We start from the raw sequence: 25,162 nt of genomic DNA on the forward strand, positions 1-25,162 counted from the left end.
TTTCTACTCAAACATGGTTTTACCAGAGGTACTATTGATAAGACTCTCTTCTACAAGAAGCATGGTGAAGATATGATCCTAGTTCAAATCTATGTGGATGATATCATCTTTGGATCTACAAATGAAAAGCTTTGTCAAAGATTCTCTAGGCTAATGCAGAGTGAGTATGAAATGAGCATGATGGGAGAATTGAGTTACTTCCTTGGCCTTCAAGTTAGTCAACGAAGTGATGGTATTTTCATCAGCCAAACCAAATATGTGAATGACTTATTGAAGAAATTTGGTATGGTGGATAGCTCACCTGCATCTACACCAATGTCTACTACAACCAAGTTGGATGAAGACAAGAAAGGCAAGAGTGTGGATATTTCAAGCTATAGAGGGATGATTGGATCATTACTGTATTTGACTGCTAGTAGACCAGACATCATGTTTGCTACTTGTCTATGTGCCAGATTTCAAGCCAATCCAAAGGAATCATATTTGATGGCTGTCAAAAGGATTTTCAGATACTTAAAGGGAACTCCAAACTTGGGATTATGGTATCCTAAGGGAACTGGTTTTGAAGCTGTTGGATACACAGATGCAGATTTTGCTGGATGCAGGGTTGATAGGAAAAGTACTAGTGGAAGCTGTCAATTTCTTGGTCAAAGACTTGTGTCCTGGTATAGTAAGAAACAGCAATCTGTGTCAACTTCCACAGCTGAGGCTGAATATATAGCTGCTGGAAGTTGTTGTGCTCAGGTGCTTTGGATTAGAAATCAACTAATGGACTATGGTCTAGTGTTACACAAAATTCCTATTATGTGTGACAATACTAGTGCCATATCTATAGTAGCTAATCCAGTTAATCATTCTAGAACAAAACACATTGATGTTAGGTACCATTTTATCAGGGAACATGCTACAAATGGTACCATTGGGCTCATTTTTGTTCCAACAGAGAAACAATTAGCTGACATTTTTACTAAACCTTTGGATGAAGCAACCTTCACTAGACTTGTGAGTGAAATTGGAATGCTCAATTCTTCATCCTAAGGCAAGAACTCAGCTAATGTTTTACAGCAGATTAATTTCTAATAAATCAACCCAGTTTGATTTAATTGGAAATTAACTGAAATATGAATTATAAATATTTCAGAATCTCTGTATATTTATCTTTCTTAAAAACTCAAAAAAAAATTAACTTAGAATATTTCAAATTCTAAGTAAACTGCTTAGTTGTTAATTTACATCTTAAATGTGTCAAAATTAGCACAAGGCAGAAAAACAGTACTCAAAGGTATAGAGAACTGAGTTCTCGATAAGTCAAAATGACTTATCGACAAGTCATTTTGGAGTTCTCGAGTGAGTCCTCGATAAGTCTATTTACAGACTTCTCGAATGACTTCTCGATAAGCTCTATTATGACTTATCGATAAGACCATATAGAGTTCTCTAATAGTGTTAATTCACAGAGTTCTCGACAAGAATATTTTGAGATTTATCAATAACTCAGAACTAAAATATTTTAATTCAATGAATTATTTTAGACAAATACTTTTGGAAAATTTATTGTGATTTCAATTTGATTCAATTCAAATAAATTAGAATTATTTCAGTCCTTTTTGGACAAATTGGGCATTTATCAGAGTTCTTGATAAGTCACTTGACTTCTCGAATGTACCTTTTTCATATTTAAAATTACTTCTCGATAAATTTAATATCAAATGTTTATTTGACTTCTCGATAAGCATTTTACCTTTTTCTATAAATACCCAGACTTATCGATACACACACTGTACTTACACCTTCTCGAGATCTCAAGTGACCTAGCTTTCAGACAAAAGGCAATTTCTCTTTCGTGTTTGCTCCTTTCTCAAAACTTTTTCTTACCCACTACTTCGAAACACTACAATGGCACAAAACATTGTTAGAGCTATCATTCCAGATAAGGGAACTAACTTTATTGCTTTTCTTGATGCTAACCAAGCCCCTGATAGTTTCAAGGGGTTTGTGAAGTTTCTTTCTGAATCCTACATTGCAGGTGCTTTAACTGCAGGTCCTGTGCTGTATTTGGATGTTCTTCATGAATTTTGGACATCAGCTATAACTAGGACAGTTGTTCTAGAGAATGTCACTTCTATGGTGGTCACATGCACAATGCCAACTGAGAATTATGGAGAGATGCCAACTGCAGATGAGCTGAGTGAATTCATGGACTTCATCAACTACAGTGGCTCAATCAACTTGGCAAGCCTGAATAGAACAAACCTTAGGAAGGAATGGTCCTTTGTGTTTGATTCTGTAGTGAGGGCCTTCACTTGCAGAAAAATTGGCTTTGACAACATCTCAAGTGTGGTACAGAAGCTGGTGTTCTCAATAGCTCACAACATGCATCTGAATGTTGGAGGTCTAATTCTGGAGGAGCTGGCTACCAGGCTGACTATGCCTTTGAAGAATAGAGGTAAAGAAATCTTTTTACCAAGGTTTATTATGTCTACTTTAGCTCATAAAGTCAATGACATACATTTGTTAGCTGGTATTGATAGTAGTAGAATTGGCAATTGCAAGCAAGTGTCCATAATCATATTTAGCTCACTTACTTCAAAGAATAAGGTGAGTGTAAGTCTCAGAATCACTCCATTTATGATGGAGAGATTCAGGACTTATCCTTACCCTATGCCAGACATGAGGGCTCCTAAATTTACTAGTTCTGCTATGGTTCCTGAGCCAGTGGAAGCACAAACACAGGCACACCAACAGGGACCTTCCAAGGCTGCAGCCCTTTCTTTTACACCACTAGATGTTAGCAAACCAACCACTTTAGTGTCTCAAAAGACTGAAGTGAGTAAAAAGAAGAGAAAGGAACCAACCCTTGTTGTTATAAATGAGAGTGAAACACTTCAAACTGAACCAGAGTCACCCTTGGTCAAGAAACCAAAGAAGAGTAAGTTACCAGAGTTGACCACTCTAGACACCTTTGTGTCCTCCCAAAAGGGCACAGTTGAAAAAATGGGGAGTAAATAGTTACTATATGCATCCTCCCAACAGGGTGTATCTATTGAAAAGAGCATTCACCCCAATACATCATGTACTGAGTCAGCACAACCTGCACCTAGAGTGTATGGTAGAAGAAATAAGGATGGCACACACAGTGAGGGCACATCACTTGAAGCTCCTTCATCCATTCTTGGGGAGCTGCCAACACTCACAACTGAGCAAACTTCTCTAATCTCCCAAATTTCTTCATCATATAGAGCACTTAAATCTGATTCCCAAGTGCACCAACACTCAAGTGACATGGTTCATGAAACTGTGCTCACCACCCAGAATCAACATCTAGATGGTGAGAGACTACTAGCTGGGGTAGATCTTGATGACACCATCACAAACATGGGGGTTTCATCAGTTTTTGCTGAAGACCCCATGGTCACTCTTGCACCTTCATGTGCACAATCATCTTCACGGATGAATAAGTTTGAGGGTAGTATTCCTGAGGGGGAGCTATCTAAATCCTCTTCAATTCAATTGGAGGTTCCTCTAGAAGGAACAACTCCCCTCAAAACCCTAGCTGAAATTGCCTTCACAGTTGAAACTAGGAGTACAATTGCCAATGACCCTGTTATGGGAGAGGCAAGTTCATCACATCTATGTGACAGTGCTCTGCAAGGTGCACAAAGGTTTGAGGCTGGTGTACAAGACAGTAACCCAGTCAAATCCTCTCCAATTCCAATGGAGGTTCCTACTACATGTGGTGAACAATAACCTGTCAAAACCACAGATTTATCTGTGAGTCAAACTGTGACTTCAGTCACAGGTGTTAATGTGAACTTTTCTCAACAGCCATCCACATCTTAACCCAACCAACCACATGTCATGGCACAATGGCTACAAGATATGGAAGCTCAGCCTTCTACAATTGATGACATGTTGGTAGATCAAATCTCAGGCTTGGCCAATCTTTCTCAGCAATTGCTCACTTCAGACATGGGGAACCAGGACTATCAAGCTATACTGCTATGCTTCAATGAAGAGGTTGAACAACAGAAGGAGAAGATAGTAGATGAGGCTGAAGAGGATGGAAATGTAGATGCCTGGTTGTCTGGTGACCATGTGGCAGAAATGGATGAAGTTTTGGCTAGATTCAGGAGAGAATACATAACTATCTTGGGAAGCAATGCTAAAACTCTCACTCCTCCTGAAGTCTATGATGCCATTATGGATGTGCATAAAGCTCAACTCAAGGCTTTCCATCTCTTTGGAAAGGCCCTTGAAGTAAAATTGACTGGACATGAAGATAAAGTCAGGAGGTTGATCAAAGAAAAGATGGATGAATTGTGCCTTCTCAAAAGGACATCAAGAATCAATTCCAGTCTTTCACTGAGCAAATGTCAAGGATGGATCTGGCCTCCATTGAGAAGGAAGTATCAAAAATGAAGAGTTCTTTCAAGGCCCTGTTTGATCAAGTTCAAACTCATATGACAAATTCAAATGATACCAGGGTCAAGCTAAATCAAATGTATACTGCTAGGTATGAGTCTTCATTTCTTCTCATGGAGGGTGTCAGAAAAGTTGTTGATGAACACTTTGGGTCCTTCTCAGCCAAAACCTCTACTCCTCAGATACAAGAACTTCAAGATCAAATTTCTTCACTTCAAAATTCCAACTCAGATTTATCTTCACAAGTCAGAGCTCTAACTGCACTGGTTGAGAGTCAACAGCATGATATTCAGGCCCTAGTGGAGTCCCATAAGCATTTACAAATGCAGAATACAGTTGCTTTGGGAGCCATTATGGGAAAACTCAACATACCACTGCCAGCATTGCCTGAAGTTGTAAGACCTGAGATTCCTACTCCCCTACTCATGCCTGTCACCAAGACTAAGGGGGAGATAGATGCAAGGCTAGTACAATCAACACTCAAAAGTCAAGAACAAGGTCTAGAACAAGAGAGGCTCCTTATGACTGCTCAAGGTCCAGGAATGACACAAGAGTTTGACAACTTGCTCACTGGATTAAGGAACTCTCGCAACAACAATTTCTTCACTTACAAAAAGACCTTGGAAAAGACTATCAATTATATCAGGGTGCTGCAAATCCCAGTCAAGGACCAGTTTTTGGAGAAAAGAATAGTGATCAATCTTAATGATTCCGGTGTAGATAGATGTATGCAAGTCAACTTCAATTATCTAGTTTCTAGAAGAGCATCTGAGATAGACATTTTGATTAACAAGGTCAGAATGATCAACAGTGAAGAGAAAATGCTACTAGCAGAGTTGAAGAAGGCTCAAGAAGCTGCATTCCCAGAAGCCTACCTAATCCAAGCAAAGGGATGCACTATATCTGCTCTACAACCAAGCAACTGAAACATTTCCTAGTACCTAAAAACTGTGTCATGGCCAACAGAAGACTGATAATGGTGCTTGAGACTGGGCAGAAAAGTAAGAAATTGAAGACTAGTGAAGATGAAGCTATGATCAAGATTCTGAGGAGATACATTGATAACTCTGAAGCCAATTTGCCTAAAACTAAAATCAACACAGATGACTTGGGTGATGATGAGCAGAAGAAAGACGGTCAAAATCCTTCTGGCTCAAACTCAAGTCAATCTAGTAAGGCAATTGGTGGAAAAAGTGATAGTGAGAAAGAGAAGGAGAAGAAAAGTGGATCTGAGACTCAAAGGAGGGATGGAAAGAGGCAAAGACAAAAGAATGATACCTCACAATCTCTCAAAACCCTAAATATCCAAATACCAACTGCTAAACCATCACACTCAATCTCATCAAAAACTGCTCAACCTCAAACCTTTAAGCCTAAATATCTCTACAAGCTTACAGCAAACTCTCTCCTCAAAACTCAAATCACTCACATCCATACTTCTCTGAAAAGACTCAAAACTATACCTTCATTCAAGCCCCCCCATAAAACACACTTCAAAATAGTTGGAATAGGTCCAAAAGAAGCCAAGGTCAAGAGAAGAATCAGAAGACAAAGAAGACAACTGACAGCTGAATTTCTCAATGATCATGGATTTGGTGAAAAGGCCATCTGGAATAGATATAATCAAGATGATTTCAAACCTCTAAATGTTGTTGATTTAGATGAAGACTACTTCCAACAGCTAGCTGAAAGAATTGTCAGAATTTGGGTTGTTAACATTAGAGAAGTCAGAATCTACTACAGTGATGGGTCCTTTGAAAAGCTTGGAGATAGACTAAAGGATTCTCTCTCAATTGTTGAACTGAAAAGGGTGATAAGCTTGATGATTGGTAAAGATTCAGCCACTAAGGCATGGAGAACAGTATTGGCAGTGTTTGTAGTTAACAGAGAGGAGATGAGAGATAAGCATAAAGAGTTGCTAGCTGAAAGGAGGAGAAAGTATGAGCATGACATTGATGAGTATATCAGAAGATCAGAAGAGTTGAAGGCAGCAGGCAAGAGCAGAATATCAAAGGATGGAAGATTTCTGAATATAAAAGCTGGCTCTTTGTCAAGTTATAGGATAGGGATGTTAGCTAGATATCCTAAGCCAGATTTGCTAAAACTAATAGAGGCTCTAACTGACACCCCCATCCTAGAAGAATTGGAAATACTTGTGCAAATTAAGAACATAATTGAGAAAGAATCAGACAGCTCAGTCTTTACTTAATTATTGTAAACTGTCAAATATTCATTGTACAAGTGTTGTATCAACTTTTGTATTATTTTATTTTCATTCTTTAAGTTGGGGTTAGTCTTGTTAACAGGCATGAATTTATGATAAGCAATCTTCTCACAAATTGGGGGAGATTGTTGTGCAAGACATGCCTGTATTTTAACAAGACTAAGTCATACTGACAACCCTAAGATTAGTTGTATTGTAACCTTAATCTGTAATTCATACTTGTAACACTTAATGTCTGTAAAATGTAAATGGAGCAGACTGGAGCATTTTACTCTAAACAGTGTCAAGCCTAAGAATTCTATCTGGAAGAAGATCAAGAAGATCATGCCTCAGAAGAATTATGAAGAAGCTTGGAGTTGAATAAATCTGTTTAGTGTAAAACATTCTAAGTCAAGATCTCTACAAGTCACAGAATTAGTGTTATAGAGAAATCATTCGAGAACTCCGGAATGACTTATCGAGAAGTCATTTAAACTCCAGAGAGTACTGACGGATGAATAGCATCTACCCGACGGATGAGCAATATCTACTCAACGGATGAGCAATGTCTACCCGACGGATGAGCAATATCTACTCAATGGATGAGCAATGTTTACCCGACGGATAAGCAACATCCACCGGGTGTAGAGAACTCAGGAATTGCTATTGAAGATATCGATAAGTCAGATACCCATTCGAGAACTCAGAGATATCGACAAGTATACATTCATTAGAGAACTCTGAGTTATCGATAAGCCAAAGTCTATTAGAGAACTCTGAGTTATCGATAAACCAAAATTTACTAGAGAACTCAGAGTTGTCGATAAGTCAAGTTAACAATGAAGTTTCAGAGATATCGACAAGCCAACATGTCTATCGAGATGTCGAGTTCTCTACAGCTTAATTGGAGATCTCGAAGTGAAGAAATTTCTCTAAGTACAGAATTGCAGAACAGTTCAATATCCAAGGGTGCAAATCAACAAAAAATTCACACAGCTGGATTGACAAGTCTACAAAAAGCAGCTTGAGAGATGTGCAAGATAAATGGCAAAGATTAACTGACAGAGGAGATTAAAGTAATCACGGGATGCTAAAGATATGCTAAGCCAGAAATGGAAGATTTGCTTTTCTATAAATAGAAATGACAAGTGACAGTTTAGAAAAGCTAATAGCATGTTTATTATCCACCGTGTAAACCAACAGTTAACTGAGTTATAAAGTTAACACTAGTCCTCTAGTTAAGTAGAACAACCAAGAATAGAAAATTGTGTGTTCTCTCTCAAGAAAGAAACTAAGTTCTAAAATAAGAACTTAGAGATTTTGTAGCAAAACACTGCTTGATTTTTAATATAAAATTAAGTGAGTTTTGAAGATCTTTGTTTTACATATTTACACAGCCATTTATGTTTAACATCCATTCTACTAAATCATTAACAACTACCAACTGCTAAAGCCTAAGTCGATCGAAAATCAAACATTTAAGCCAAAACACATTCACCCCCCCTCTGTGTTGTATTCATACCTAACAGGGTCTTACTAGCATAGTAGACTACATGAAATATATTGTTCTTTCTCTGCCGAGAACTGCTCCAACTGTATAGTCACTTGCATCGCACATCATCTCAAAAGGTTCATTCCAATCAGGTGCAGTTATGACAGGTGTCGTGATCAAACTCTTCTTCAAGAACTTAAAATCAGCTAGGCACTCGTCATCAAACTTGAACGGTACATCCTTCTCTAGAAGATTGCACAAGGGTTTAGAGATTTTAGAGAAGTCCTTGACGAACCGCCTATAGAAACCCGTATGACCAAGAAAGCTGCGAACTCCCTTAACAAAAAATGGTGGAGGAAGATTTTCTATGACCCCCACCTTGGCTTTTTTCACCTCAAGACCTTTACTAGAGACCTTGTGCCCAAGAATAATGCAATGTCACACCATAAAGTGACATTTCTCCCGGTTGAGAACCAGATTGGTCTCATCACTCCTTTTAAAAACTGTGTCAAGATTCTGCAAGCACTCATCAAAAGAATCGCCAAACACTGAGAAATCATCCATAAACACCTCCACATTCTGACCAATCATGTCAGAGAAGATAGCCATCATGCATCTCTGAAATGTGGAAGGTGCTCCACACAAACCAAAAAAAACTCTTTTGAAAGCGAAAGTACCAAATGGACAAGTGAGTAGTTTTTTCCGGATCTTCTGGAGCAATGTAGATTTGATTATAGCCCAAATAGCCATCCAGAAGACAGTATTACTCGTGCCCAGCCAATCTGCCAAGCATCTAAGTAATAAAAGGCATAGGGAAGTGATCCTTTCTCGTGGCCTTGTTCAGCTTCCTGTAGTCCATACAAACTCTCCACCTCGTGACCGTTCGAGTAGGAATGAGCTCATTCTTCTCATTAGCTACAACCGTGATACCTCCTTTCTTCGGCACACACTGAACTGGACTCACCCAAGAACTGTCAAAAATAGGATAGATGATCCCTGCATCTAGCCACTTAAGAATTTCCTTCTTTACAACTTCTTTCATGATTGGATTGAGCCTTCTCTGTTGCTCAACAGTAGGCTACCTTCCTCTAGCAGAATTTTATGCATGCAATAAGAAGGGTTGATTCCCTTAATATCTGCTATAGTCCATCCAATTGCCGATTTGAACTCTCTCAGAATCCTTAAGAGTTTTTCCTCATCACTACCTGAAAGGTCAGATGCAATAATCACATGCAAAGTAGATGCATAACCTAAAAAAACATACCTTAAGTGTTCAAGAAATGGTTTAAGCTCAAGGGTAGGAGCTTCCTCAATAGATGGTTTGAGGTGCTTTGGAGATTTGTTCAGCTCCTCCATTCCAAGAGATTCAAAAGGCATATCCATCTTCCGCTTCCAGGGAGAAGCATTCACATATTACAACTGCTCATCACCTTCATCATCTTCACTATCTGAATTCCCCAACAAGGCCTTTTCTAAGGCATCAGACCTTAGCAATTGATCAAGTTCTGAAGTAACCACAGAATCGACCAAATCTACTTTTAAACACTCCTCATTTTCCGTAGGGAATTTCATGGCATTGAACACATTGAAAGTCACATCCTGATCCAACACTCGCATAGTAAGCTCACCCTTCTACACATCAATCAAGGTTCGGCCAGTAGCCAAGAAAGGTCTTCCCAAGATTATGGGATGTTAGGTCACACAACACTGTAGAAGGGGGTTGAATACAGTGTATAATACAATTAAATCGATTTCGATCACAAGTAACAGTAAACAGATATATTCGATATAATAAACTCTGTTACAATGGAACTGTTCTCTCTCAGTGATGAACAAATATCACGAGAGCTGCTAGGTTAAAATGTATGATCTTCTCGATAATGATAACACATATAGTGTAAACCTATGTCTGTGTTTATATAGTACACAATTACAAGATAACTTCTAATTGATATGGAATATAATTCTGTCTCCTTAAATATATCAATCAGATATCTTATACAATTCTTAAATCTTCTAAATCTTTCTATGCATATCTTCTTTTTGTATTAGTCTCGATCTTCTTTCCTGTAAATCAGCTTCCTTCCTTAACTGTTAGTCCTCCAGTACTTAAGTTCTGATATTTATCTTCTGATAATCTAAGTCCTGATATCCTTAAGTTCTGACTTCCAGTAACTACTAATTCCAGTAAGTACTGATATTTCCTATTTGTTAAGATCTGAAAACTAAACATGAAACATATTAGACATGACATCTCAAATATATCTAACAATCTCCCCAAACTTGTAAATTTTGCAAAATATACAAGTTAATAGATTTAATGATGTCAAAAACATTTAATTTCAAATGTAATAAGAGTTTAATAAGACTATTAACTATAATTTACAGTCCTTTTAGCTTTACCAACTTCACTGGATCAATCTGAATCCATAATGATTCTTAACAAAATCTCTTACCAGCTTGTCTTCAGCTTTCCTCAGAATTTCAACTAAATGTGCTTTGACCTGCATCAGTTCTTCATCTTTTCTATCACCAATCTAATAAATGGTTGTTCTGAGAGCTTGAATTGATGTTCTTTCAAGTCCATAACCAAGTCTAACTCTAGGATGTGAAGAGTTTTCATTATAACATAAGCATTTTCCTTTCAGAATAACTTCCACCTTAGCAGAATTCTTCAGCATAGGAATTTCTCTTCCATCATCTTCGGTAATCATTGGTATATACTGAGAAGTCTTTGTACCAGAGATTCTAAATAGATCTCTTATAGCCTTCAAAATATATTCTGACCATCTTCTTGTAACATCAGATTTTACTTCCAGAAGATAGTGAATATGTTGAAGTTCTCTGACAGACTTCTTTAGCACATCAGTATCAGCTAGTCTGTAAGTTAATCCATCATAGAGAAATAAAATCAATTTCTCCTTTCAATTTTCCTTATCATGAGCATCTATCAAGATTTGAGCAGACAACACCTTGTCAAGGTGCTTTTGTTTGATTTGTTCATATGGTTTGTCTGTCAATATGAAAGGATCTCTTAGAGTAACTTCTACTCCTTTTTGTATTTTCTCTTTATCAGAACCTAATCCAGCTTTATCTCTAGGTTGCTCGGATCTCAACCCAAATGTTGCGAGTTGATTCATCAAGAGATTGGATTTTGGTTCAACTGGAGTAGCTTTCTTCCATAATAGCTTCTTCTTATCAGCAATTGTCATCTTTTCCAAATTAACTTGATCAGAATTTGTTGTTTCTTCTGTAGCTTGCTGTTCTTCATTCTGAACAACTTGAGCAGTGTCAGAGATTGTTTTAGATTCTTCAATTATCTTTCTTTTCTTCAGAATTTGGACAGTTTCATCTTCTATCAAATCATCATCATGCATTGTAGTTTGATAGACTGGTGTTAGATATATTTGATAATGTCATGGCTAATATGATTTATGTTTAGTTTTCAGATCTTACTTAAACAGGATAAATCAGTACTTACTGGAAGTCAGGACTTAAGGATATCAGTACTTATATTATCAGGAGATAATCATCAGAAGATGGATATCAGAACTTAAGTACTGAAGGACGTTCAGATAAGGACAACAGCTGATTAAAGGAAAGAAGATCGAGATAAACATAAGAAGAGATATGCATGAAGAAGGAGTTCTATGAAGAATAGAATACTTGGAAGAAAAGATATCTGATTGATATATTTTAGGAAGCAGAATTATATTCCATATTAATTAGTGATTATCTTGTAACTGTGTAGTATATAAACACAGACATAGGGTTTACACTATAAGTGTTATTATATTCGACAAGATTATTCATATAACCCTAGCAGCTCTCATGATATTTGTTCATCACTGAGAGGTAACAGTTCCATACTGTAACAGAGTTTATTGTTTCAATAAAGTTTGTTTTTTATTACTTGAGTTATTAGAGTTCGATTTGATTGTACTATACACTGTATTCACCCCCTCTACAGTGTGTGTGACCTAACAAGTGGTATCAGAGCCCTTCTGTTAATGCACATACAGTTTAAGATCCAAACACAATCATGTCTGACACAGAAACTCCAACTAAGCCTACCAAAACTGAAGAACCTCCAAAGACACAAATTCAAAGTCGGTATGAGACCATCAGAGTTCCCATACTGAGACCATCTGAATATGCCATATGGAAGGTGAGGATGACCATGTTTCTGGAAGCTACAGATCCAGAATATCTTGATAGAATCAAGGAAGGACCTCACAAACCAACCAAGCTCGTTGTTGCAGTTACAGGTGAAGTAGCAAAGACTGTACCAAAGGAGAAGAGTGATTATACTGCTGAAGATATCGCATCAATTGCTAAGGATGCTAAGGTACGGCACTTACTACATAGTGCCATTGATAATGTAATGTCAAACATGGTAATTAACTGCAAGACTGCAAAGGATATATGGGATGCTCTGGAAACAAGGTGTCAGGGAACTGATACAATTAAGAAGAACAGGAAGACAATACTCACTCAAGAGTATGAACACTTTGACTCAAAGGCTAATGAGTCATTGACTGATTTATATGATAGATTTGTCAAACTCTTGAATGATTTGTCATTGGTTAATAAAGAGTATGATCTTGAAGATTCAAACCTTAAATTCCTGTTAGCTCTTCCTGAATGCTGGGATTTGAAGGCAACAACAATAAGAGACAACTACAATCTTGATGAAACAACTCTTGATGCAATTTATGGAATACTCAAGACTCATGAACTTGAGATGGAACAAAGAAGCAAGAGGAAAGGAGGAAAGTCAATGATAGTTGCTCTTAAGGCTGAAGAAGAATCCCCCAAGGCAGCTACCTCAAGGAAAGATAAGGGTAAAGCTCTTTTCACAAAGTCTGATACTGAGTCATCAAGTTCTGAGAGTGATGATGACTCAGATTCTGAAAGCTTACTTGAGATTGATGCTGATGAGGAGATGATGAAGCTGTGTGCTCTTATGGTGAAATGGATCACAAAGATTGCATACAGAAAGTTCAGGAAGGGAAAGAAGTTTTCCAGGAAAGGCACAAGTTCTGATAAGAAGAATTTCAGAAGATCTGAGGGCAGAGGAGGAAAGTCTGATAGAGGAGATTATACCAATGTTAAATGCTATAACTGTGGAGAGAAAGCCCACATATCTCCTGATTGCAAGAAAGTGAAGGGTGACAAAGGCAAGGCTCTTGTCACAAAGAAGAAAAGCTGGACAGACACCTCAGACTCTGAAAGTGAGGAGAATTATGCTTTGATGGCAAATGCTGATAAAGCAAGTGCTGAAAGTAGTTCTGAAGCTGCTGAATCAAAGGTACCTCAGACTACTTATGCTTTTCATACTGATGATATTAATGAGTTGAGAAGATATCTTAAAACCATGTTTGTTAGTTATAGAGATCAAACTTTAACATGTGAAAGATTAACTTCTGAAAATCTTGCTTTTAAGAAAAGAAATGATTTCTTAGAAAAAGAGTTAGTTATGTTCCATCAAACTCAGAAGGATAGAGATGATGCTTTTTATGTTAGGGATGAAGTGCTAAAAATGAATGAATCTCTAAAAACTGAGTTAGAAAAGGAAAGAGAGATTATCAGGACTTGGACTAACTCTGGCAGGACAACTTAAAATTTGCTAAGTAGTGAAAATTGAAAAGAGGGCTTAGGCTATGGAGAGGATAAGAATGATAAAGGAACTGTAGAAATTAAGCCTGTTGTTAAGCAAAAGCCAAAGTTAAAACCTGTTAAGTTTGTAACTGTAAAGTATGATAATGAGAAATTAGAAGTTAAAGAGGGATTAACTTCTAACAAACTAAAACAGGAAAAGACAGCTGAAGTAAACATAGGTTTAATGACAAAGAAGCAGCTTAAGCATAAGCTGAAAGATGTTAAGAATACAAACAAGGTAAAATCACCTAGGAAAAAAGGAATGGAAAGGAAGGTGTGAATAAAAGCAATGATTATAAGCCTGTTCCTAAAGCTCCTAGGAAAACGTGTCATAACTGTGGAAGTTCTAACCATCTGGCTTCTTTTTGCAGGAAGAATAAGAACATAAACTCCTTACCTTCAAAGTCAGGAGTTAAGAGTCAGTCTGTTAGATATAAGCCACAAAATCCTTATTTTCATTATGGTAGTTAATGGCATTCCATTTATACTTGTAAGGAATATCATAGTTTGTACTATGATTATTATCAAATAAAACCTTCTTTAAAGAAAGTTTCCATTATTCCTTCTAGTGTAAATTATGATTCAAAGTCTGATAGTGTAAATTCTGATAAGAAAAATGTTAACATAAACTCTGATGCTAAATCCGCTGTAAACATTAACAAACTTGATAAGACCAAAGGATCCAAGCAAGTCTGGGTCCTTAAAACTAATCATTAGTGGTCTTTGTGATTGCAGGGCAACAGGAAAAATATCCTAGTTCTGGACAGTGGATGTTCAAGACATATGACTGGAAATAAAGCCCTGCTATCAGACTTTGTGGAGAAAGCTGGCCCAAGTGTTTTTTATGGAGATGGCAACATTGGAAAAATATTGGGATATGGCAATATCAATCTTGGGAATGTCATCATTAAAGAAGTAGCTCTGGTCTCAGGACTTAAACACAATCTGCTAAGTATAAGTCAAATATGTGACAGAGGTTATCATGTTGATTTCTTTGAAGAACACTGTGAAGTTGTGAGTAAATCTAAAGGAAAAGTTGTTCTAAAAGGATACAGGCGTGGTAACATTTATGAAGCTAAGCTTTCAACAAGTACTGATGGTTCTGCAATCTGTCTGATGAGTAGAGCATCAATTGAAGAAAGATGGAATTGGCACAAGAAACTCTCTCATTTAAATTTCAACAATATAAATGAACTAGTCAAGAAAGATCTTGTGAGAGGACTGCCAAAGTCAGTATTTGCTCGTGATGGTCTTTGTGATTCTTGTCAGAAGGCCAAACAAAGAAAATCCTCATTCAAGAGCAAGACTGAATCATCAATTCTTGAGCCTTATCATCTACTACATGTTGATCTATTTGGTCCAGTGAATGTCATGTCTATTGCAAAGAAGAAATATGCTTTGGTCATAGTGGATGAGTTCACCAGATACATATGGGTGTATTTCTTGCACACAAAAAGTGAAACTACATCTATCTTGATTGATCATGTCAAACAAATGGATATATTGGTCAAAGACTCTGTGAAAACCATGAGTGATAATGGCACTGAGTTCAAGAATTTGATAATGGAAGAGTTCTGTAAAAACCATGGAATCAAGCATGAATTCTCTGCTCCTGGAACTCCACAGCAAAATGGAGTTGTTGAAAGGAAGAATAGAACTCTCATTGAAGCTGCACGTACAATGCTTGAAGAAGCAAAGCTTCCAACCTATTTCTGGGCTGAAGCTGTGCAAACTGCTTATTTTACTCAAAATGCAACACTCATTAACAAGCAAGGAAAGACACCATATGAGATGGTGAAGAAAAAGAAGCCAAATCTGAAGTATTTTCATGTATTTGGATGCAAGTGTTTTGTTCTCAAGACTCATCCTGAACAGCTATCCAAAATTGATCTAAAAGCTGATGAAGGAATCTTTGTTGGATATCCACTTTCCACAAAAGCCTTCAGAGTCTATAATCTGAGAACAAGAGTGGTCATGGAATCTATCAATGTCTCTTTTGATGATAAGAAGATTACTGGACTTGAAGATTTTATTGATCATGATCAGTTGAGATTTGAAAATGAAGACTCAAATTCTGATACTGAAAATCCTGACAGTCTAAGTCCCGATACTGTAAACTCTGATGGATTAAACTCTGATGTTATTAAAACTGTGGTGACTACACCAAAGAAAGATGCACCTATGCAGGGGGAGCATACTCAAGATCTTACCACATCTCAAGAAGCATCAGAACATACATCTGGCTCTTCAAGTTCTGATCCGTCAAGTTCTGATAAGCCAAGTTCTGATAGTTCTGAAAATCTAAATTCTGAAGAATCCAACTCAGAGAGCATAGTTTCAGGGGGAGCAACAGAAAATGAAAATGAAGACAGCATGGATCATGGGGAAGCATCCAGTTCTAGAGAAAACCTTCCATCTGCAAGGAAGTGGACTAAATTACATACACCTGATTTGATAATTGGAAATCCTGATGCAGGTGTCAGAACTAGAATAGGTACTTCAAACGAATGTCTTTACAATTCTTTTCTCTCTCAGACTGAGCCAAAGAAAGTGGAAGAAGCTCTTCAAGATGCTGATTGGGTGCAAGCAATGCAGGAAGAGTTAAATGAATTTTAAAGAAACAAAGTCTGGACCCTAGTGCCAAGACCAAAGAATAGATCTGTTGTTGGTACAAAGTGGGTATTCAGAAACAAAACTGATAGTGATGGCATAATTACAAGGAATAAGGCAAGGCTGGTTGCAAAAGGATATTCTCAATAGGAGGGAATTGATTATGATAAAATATTTACACCAGTTGCTAGGTTAGAAGCCATAAGGATATTTTTGGCTTATGCTGCTCACAAAAAGTTTACTATCTTTCAAATGGATGTGAAAAGTGCTTTTCTCAATGGAGAATTGGAGGAGGAAGTATATGTTGAACAACCTCTAGGCTTTGTAGATTCCAAATTTCCAGATTATGTCTACAGGCTAGATAAAGCACTTTATGGACTTAAGCAAGCTCCTAGAGCATGGTATGAGACTTTAGCTCAGTTTCTTCTGGAAAGTGGATTTACCAGAGGAACTATAGACAAAACACTGTTCTACCTCAACCATGGAAAAGACTTACTTCTGGTCCAGATTTATGTTGATGATATCATTTTTGGGTCTATAAATGACAGACTGTGCAAAAAGTTTGCCAAACTGATGCAGTCAAGGTATCAGATGAGTATGATGGGGGAACTTAGCTATTTTCTGGGCCTTCAAGTCAAGCAGAATGAAGAAGGTACTTTTATTTGTCAAACTAAGTACACCAGAAACTTGCTGAAGAAATTTGGAATGCAAGATTGTTCAAGTGCATCCACTCCCATGGCCACTGCAACAAAACTGGACAAGGATACTGGTAAATCAGTAGATATTACTGATTACAGAGGTATGATTGGCTCTCTACTCTATCTAACTGCTAGTAGACCTGATATCATGTATGCTACCTGTCTTTGCGCAAGATTTCAAGCAGATCCAAGAGAACCTCACTTAACAGCTGTAAAAAGAATATTCAAGTATCTTAAGGGAACAACTGATATGGGATTGTGGTATTCCAGAGAATCAGATTTTAAACTAATAGGTTACTCAGATGCAGATTTTGCAGGTTGCAAAATTGACAGGAAAAGCACAAGTGGAAGCTGCCAATTTCTTGGAGGCAGATTGGTTTCTTGGTTTAGCAAGAAACAAAAGTCAATTTCCACATCAACTGCAGAAGCAGAGTACATTATTGCAGAAAGCTGTTGTCCACAGATTCTTTGGATGAAGAACCAGTTACTGGATTATGGGTTAACATATTTCAAAATCCCTATTTACTGTGATAATCAAAGTGCTATTGCTATGACAGGTAATCCAGTTCAACACTCAATGACAAAGCACATCAGCATCAGGTACCACTTCATAAGGGAACATGTGGATGAAGGTACAGTGGAATTGCACTTTGTTCCAACAGATCAACAACTAGCAGATATCTTCTCAAAACCATTGTGTGAAGCTACTTTTACAAGATTGGTAAATGAACTTGGAATGGTTTCAGGTTCTTTTTCTAAATCTGCTTAGTTTTGTTCTGATGCATCAGACTTTATGATCAGTATTTACAGAAATTACTCTCTTTGTGTATTCTGTGCTTAATTGAAAACTTGCTTAAGTACTGATTGTTGTCTGATGTAACTTTCTAAACTCTGATAGTGATATATCTGTTTAGGTAACTATTCAATCCTATGAGGATACCTGTGCTAGATGCTTACCTAGTAGTCTTCAATAAACAAGGGATCCCATGTTAGAAGTAATTATTCTTATGGAAATTCATTGACACAAGCAAATTCTGATATTGAGCTTAGTTGAGTTTACTTTGTCTATCTTATTACTAAGTCACAAACTAGAATATGCTTCTCATCTGTTGAGTTCTAATGCTAGTAAATCTGTTTGGATGTACTAAGTGCTGATAAACCTCACTTATCAAAAGAAAAAGAAAAAGAATCAAGGATTAACATTCAGGTACTCCTTTAAGATCTAGAGTACAAATATGGAAGGAACGACCCAAGTGCATTGCTGGTATTAAGTAAATATGCATCAGAAAAGCAAAATATTTTCTTGGTGACTTTTCATACTCTATGATTATTGGAAAAATACTCTGATAATAGCATAAATTCTGATAAGCAGTCGTGACTCACTTACACTGAGAAGCCACTGTAAAATGGAATTTAAAAAGATGCACAAAATTAGCACAAAATAGTTGAGATGGACTCCAGCATAAACTCATTCAACAGTAGGTTTCAGAATAATGACAAGTTTTTAGTAGAGTTTTAGTTATGCCTTATTTCTAAGATGTACTGAAGTGAATTAGACTTTACTCTTTGTATGATATTTAGCTTAATGCACACACTCAACACTCCATATGAATGATGAAAATAACTGTGGTGATCTATATTATTTTAGATGAACAGTTTCTGTGTCACATTGCACAAATTCTGAGGACAAGTTCTGATTGCATGTTCTGATGATTAAGTTCTGAAGAATCTAAATCAGAATTTGTGTGAGGACTTACTAATATAGGCATTCATTTTTCGAGTTAAGAAATTATGTTCTGATCACCGTTAAGTTCTGATATAAGTCTAAGTTCTCATATTAAATTCTGATTCTTTACCTGACTTATTTGTGGATAAAATTTAAAAATAGTCTCAGTTTAAACCAGAATATGTTGAAGTGGAAGATTAACAGTCACTATATTTAGGGATAGTGGTACTCGTACATGCACAGTCAATTTTTTTTTTTGCTACTTGTGCGCATTAAACCATGTTTTACCTTTCCAATGACTGTTTTTCTTTTTCCAAGTCTGGGGAGACGAGGTAGGATTAATTCTACCTGTCAGCATTAAATTTCTTTGCGTCTCCTGGCATTCTCTTTCCTATATAAACAACCACTTCACATCAGCCTTCACATCAAATCTTTTATCACAAACTCACCTTCATAATCTTTATATCAAATACACCATGGTCAATTACAATATGTTTTTGAACTATGAAACATTCAACATGGAGCTAAGCTGTGAAGCCTGGCAGCAGGAATGGCACGTTACTGCCATTCCTGATGAGATATGGGACTCAGTTCCCCAGGAGGTACTCACCCACCTCATGTTCTTCTACATGGACTACCATCGCCATCTGGAGCGATTGGAGGAGGAAAGGCTGGAAGCTCTCCGCCAGCAAGAGCGAATCATACGACTCACTATTCTGTTTGTCGAGAGTAGGAAGAAGAAATGATTTATTTTCTTCTTCCTGTTTTTCTTCATCGTCAGCCTTGCCCTGCTTCTTGAGCTAGGATAAAGGCTGTTGACGTTAGGTTTAGCAGCTTAGGACAATCTTGTAAAAGTTCTGATGTACTTTAAATTTCATGAATGTATTCTCTCAATATATTAATGAAATTTCTTTTTTTGCAAGTTCTTATCTCTGAGATGTTCTGAAATGTATTAATAAATCCTGATAAATAATCATATTCTGATGACCATTATAATCTAAATTTAACTTAAGTTCTGATTTTACATTATCAGTACTTGTTCCCTTGATTCATTTTGGTCATTCTCACTCGAATTTTATTTTCAGAATATTGGTGTTGTAGTGAAAAATAATTGAATAAGTGGAAACAGTTTCAATTTTGAATTAAACCTGGCTTACCTTGATTAATGGAATTACTGGGTCAGTGGAACGATTTTTCCTTGAAAAACTGCAAGTGGGTAAGTAATGATTACTGTTTTCCCGTGCCCATTAACTATTCGTTATTACTGCATGTCTGACAGGTGTCCAACGGTTACATTTTTTTTTCAAAGTATAAGTAAGACGGAGAGAGGATTTTTTAATCTTTTATTCACTTTTATACTTTATCTCTCTATACGTTTTTACTATCTTTCTTCTTCTAACGTTGGTTTTTCATTTAGACATTCTATCAAACACCTAACAGGCACTTATAAATCTCGATTACTTTCATGGCACCTAAGGATTTAATCATTGATGGAGCTAAATTTGTTCCAAACAACTATGCTGCAATTCTTGATAATGCTGAAGCTCCGTCTGAGTTGCATTTTGTGCAAGATCTTCTTGCACATAGTGAAATCGGGTATGCATTGACCCAACCTTCAGTCTTCTCAAGCCAACAAGTTCTGACATTTTGGAGGACTGGAAACTTTAATAATGGTGGTCAAAATGGTACTCCTAGTATTGTTTTCGAAGTGGGTGATTCTACATATGTAGTCACTCCTGGTACAATACGCAAGGCTCTACATCTACCAGAAGGATGTACTTTTTCAACTCCAGAGGAATCAGCTCTTCAGGAGTTAATGGCCAGTTTGGGGTATGAGCAGAGTTTGGCAAAGCTTGGGCAGTTGAAACGGGCTCATATCAGGAGGGAATGGAGTTTCTTCTTCGACTGCATCACTAAAGCTTTTGGGAACAAGTGTTCAAATTTTGATGCCATCCCTATAATGAGTCAGCACATCGGGTATGCTATCATTAACCAAACTCATTTTGATTTTGCAACTGCTGTGATAGGTTTTATTGGGGATAGGATGACAGAGGATAGGAATGTTGTCTACTTTGCTAGATTCTGTCAGCTTATATATACTTTTTGTACTGATGAACCTCGGCTAGCCAGTACCTTAACTCCACCTTTCAATGTTGCAAAATGTTACTTTAATGACCTGGTAAATGCTGACACTAAGAAACAAGTGGTTAGACCTTTACAGATTCCTCAGTCTGTAAAACAGATCTTAGTAAATGCTGATCTTGAATCCTATAGATCTGTTTATCCTGATGTCCAACCAACAACCACCTCCCAAACACCACAACAACCATCAGAACATACCACCCATACTACTCAACCAACCCTCAGGAAATATCTCAAATTATATCTCAACACTTCACAGAAAGTTCAATCTTCATCCTCAGGACATACTGTGAAGCCCTCAGCCTTCAAGCCAAAGAGGACAAAGACTGTTCCTCAAACACCTCAGAAGAGAAGGAGGATTGCTTTAAGAGACGAGTCAGACAGTGAGGAACAAGTTTCTACATCAGAACCTGTTGTCGAAGAAACTGAGAAAGTTTCTTCTCAGAAGGATTCTGGAATTGGGGGATCTAAGCTTCTCAAACGGCTTAGAAGAATGACTGTTGCTGATCTCACAAGAAAAGGAATCTGCTACAATCACTACTTCTCCATCAACTCCAACTCAGGAAGCTGTTACTGAAAAGGCCAACACACCATCTGTGTCTCCTGTTCAAAAGACTGTATCTCCTGTTAATACAGGCACAAGTGCTGATATTGATATCCAGACCTTGGTTGTGCCTGAAGTAATTTGCTTAGAAGCTCCAACATCAACTAATCCATCAACAACACCTATTACTGATGCTGCTCAAACTCCAGAATTATCTACTACACCTTCTCTGCATCTAGATGCTAATGATCAGAATATAGGTGACATCAGGATATGGCTGTTGATCAGAACTTGGAACCAGATAAGCAATTAGAGGATGCTGTTGACGCCTCCATTGCTGCTCATACTGTTGTTTTATCAGAAGATACTGATTCTGTAAGTTCTGATGCTGCAAATGCTGGAGATACTGGTGATGCTGCTCCAAATGCAGATGCTGATGAAGCAGGTCCTTAAGGACATGCCCCTCAACAAACTGTTCTTAAATCTGAACTTGTGAAGAAGTTTGTTACAAGAGAAGCACCAATGCCTTGGAGTGAAACTCCTACAGGACAGGAGTGGACTAAGGAATGGAACTCAGTCACCTGTGCTCCATCTGCACAGAATCTGGCTGAGCACTTGACAAAAGCTGATGAACTGTTAAATACTGATGATTTCAAAACATAGCTTAGAGTCACTGCATTGAGTACTAAACATTTACAAGGTCTCTATTCAACTACTCATGTAGAGTTACATCTCTTAAGGGAAGAACTCATGAAGCAAGAATAAGTTCAAAAGATTGATAAGAAAAAGTTCTTCCAACCTACCTTTGACAGGGTTGCTTATATTGAGAAGACTCAAGAGACCCAACAAGCTCAGATTGATGATATTCTGAAAAATCAAGCTTCTCAGCAATCTCAACTTAATGAAATCCAAGCCTCAGTGGAATTGCTTGTCTCTCTTCTATTACCTGCTGATGCCAAAAAGGGGGAGAAAGTAATTAAGTCCAAATGCAAAACTGATAAGACACTGAAAGGGAAGGATGATGCAAATAATGATCAAGGAAACTCTGGAATGGGTAGAGGTCATAGTCAAGGTAGAGGTTTCTTATCAAGAAAAACTGAAATCACAAGTCACAGGACAAGTTCTGATACTGGGAAAAGAATTAATTCTACTACTGGTAAAAGTTAAAGTTCTGATGAACTTTTAGATCTTGATGAAGAAATGTCAAGACAATTATTTCTTCAGGAAAATCCAGGAATGGACTTGGAGAGTTTAATGGAAGAAGAAGCCAGACTTAAATCAGAGAAAGTCACATCTAAATCTGAAGCTTCTGGTAAAAAGACACTTCCAAAACTCAAAGGCATTGTGATAAAAGAAAGGACAAATACTGAAGCAACATTGGCTAAATCACAACCGCATATAGATCCAAGATCCAAGGGTAAAGAAAAGGTTGGTGAACCTATCAAGGTTTATGTGCCTCCTGAGAATGAAGAAATCACTGATGAAAAGGATGATCTTGCTCTGACTTCAAGAAAAGTTTTTAAGACAACCTCTGACATGGCTCAAGTTGTTCAGAGTCAAGAGACAGTAAGTTCTGATATTTCGAAGAAACAAGTAACCTCTGACATAGCTCAAGGTAACTTGATATCAGAAGATAGATCAAAGACACTCCTACCAGGATTCACTAAAGCAAAACAGACTCAACCTTTGAAGACTGCTGCAAGTGGTTTTGAAGCAAGAGTAGTTATTGGAAAGGAAGCAAGAGATAAAACTGGATTGGGAAGTGCTGATGAAAGAAGAATACAGAACACTACCAATGATCCAACTTCCTTGAGTGAACCAGGTATTGGAGCAACTCCTGAGAGATTGAATCAACTGGAATCTGTACATATGGTTTACCATACCTACTTGAAAGAACACATCTTGTTGTACTTCATGACAGATGGTAGGGTTTATCATATAAGGCAAAATGCCATTCCATTAAAGTATTTTGAAGAATTTGTGCATGTACTATTCTTACTTCAAGTGAATGACAGATTGACAGGAAGTGCTGCAAACTATTTGAAGGATCAGATTCAGAGACAGAAAAGGCTTTATTATGTTAAGTCTGACAGCACATATGTTCCAAAGTACAGAGATCACAAGGGTGATATAGTTGAAATGAAGCTCAACACTGCTAAGATTATAACTACCTTTCTGGGTTACAGGGCTGTGGAATTCAATCTTGAGTCTGATAAGGCATATTTGATCAGACTGGATCAGGATATAAGAAAAGCTAAGATTAATGATCTCAGGGCTGCAATCTTTCAAATTGGTGAAGATACTGCAGAGCTTAAAGATGCTAAAAGGAGGATGATTGATGAACTTTGATATGCTGAGAAATGTTTGTTAAAGAACTATCTCAGAACAACTCCTGACATCAGTGAGATCAGAAGATGAAGCCAAGTCAAGATCTACAACTGATTAAATTCTGATATTTGTACAGACTTAAGCTGTTATCAAAAGTTAAAGATTGGTAAAGCTTTAAGGACTGTAACTTATAGTTATCTAGTCTAATTCTCATGCATTTGTACTTAATGTTTTTGACATCATCAAATATCTATTAAACTTGTATATTATGCTAATTTACAAGTTGGGGGAGATTGTTAGATATATTTGATAATGTCATGGCTAATATGATTTATGTTTAGTTTTCAGATCTTCCTTAAACAGGATAAATCAGTACTTACTGGAAGTCAGGACTTAAGGATATCAGTACTTATATTATCAGGAGATAATCATCAGAAGATGGATATCAGAACTTAAGTACTGAAGGACGTTCAGATAAGGACAACAGCTGATTAAAGGAAAGAAGATCGAGATAAACATAAGAAGAGATATGCATGAAGAAGGAGTTCTATGAAGAATAGAATGCTTGGAAGAAAAGATATCTGATTGATATATTTTAGGAAGCAGAATTATATTCCATATCAATTACTGATTATCTTGTAACTATGTAGTTTATAAACACAGACATAGGGTTTACACTATAAGTGTTATTATATTCGAGAAGATTATTCATATAACCCTAGCAGCTCTCGTGATATTTGTTCATCACTGAGAGGTAACAGTTCCATATTGTAACAGAGTTTATTGTTTCAATAAAGTTTGTTTTCTGTTACTTGAGTTATTAGAGTTCAATTTGATTGTACTTTACACTGTATTCACCCCCTCTACAGTGTGTGTGACCTAACAACTGGAATGGAAGAACTTATCTTTTTCTCAATCTTTAAAGGTTCACCAACCTTTTCTTTCCCTTTTGACTTAGGATCAATCTCAGTTTGTGATCTAGTCTTGGACTTTGAAGTCTCAGAATTTGACTTTTCCCTGATCACAATGCCTTTTTCCTTAGGCCTTGGAGGTTTCTTTGCATCAGAAGCTTTAGACTTAAGATTTGTCTTCTCAGCAGCAAATCTAGCTTCTTCCTCCATGAGAGTTTCCAAATCCATTCCTGGACTTTGTTTCAGAAATAATCTTCTAGCTATCTCCTCATCAAGTGTCTGGATTTTAGGATTTTTGTAATAAACAGTAGTCTGCTTCCCCTTTAGCTTCAGAGTTTTTAAAAACTTCTGAGAGTCTTTAGATCCTGACTGAATCAGAATATCAGAACTTGACATCAGACTTTGTTTATCAGAACTTGACTTCA

Source organism: Apium graveolens, chromosome 2 (assembly GCF_009905375.1).
Source record: "Apium graveolens cultivar Ventura chromosome 2, ASM990537v1, whole genome shotgun sequence".
In the NCBI taxonomy this organism is placed as follows: domain Eukaryota; kingdom Viridiplantae; phylum Streptophyta; class Magnoliopsida; order Apiales; family Apiaceae; genus Apium; species Apium graveolens.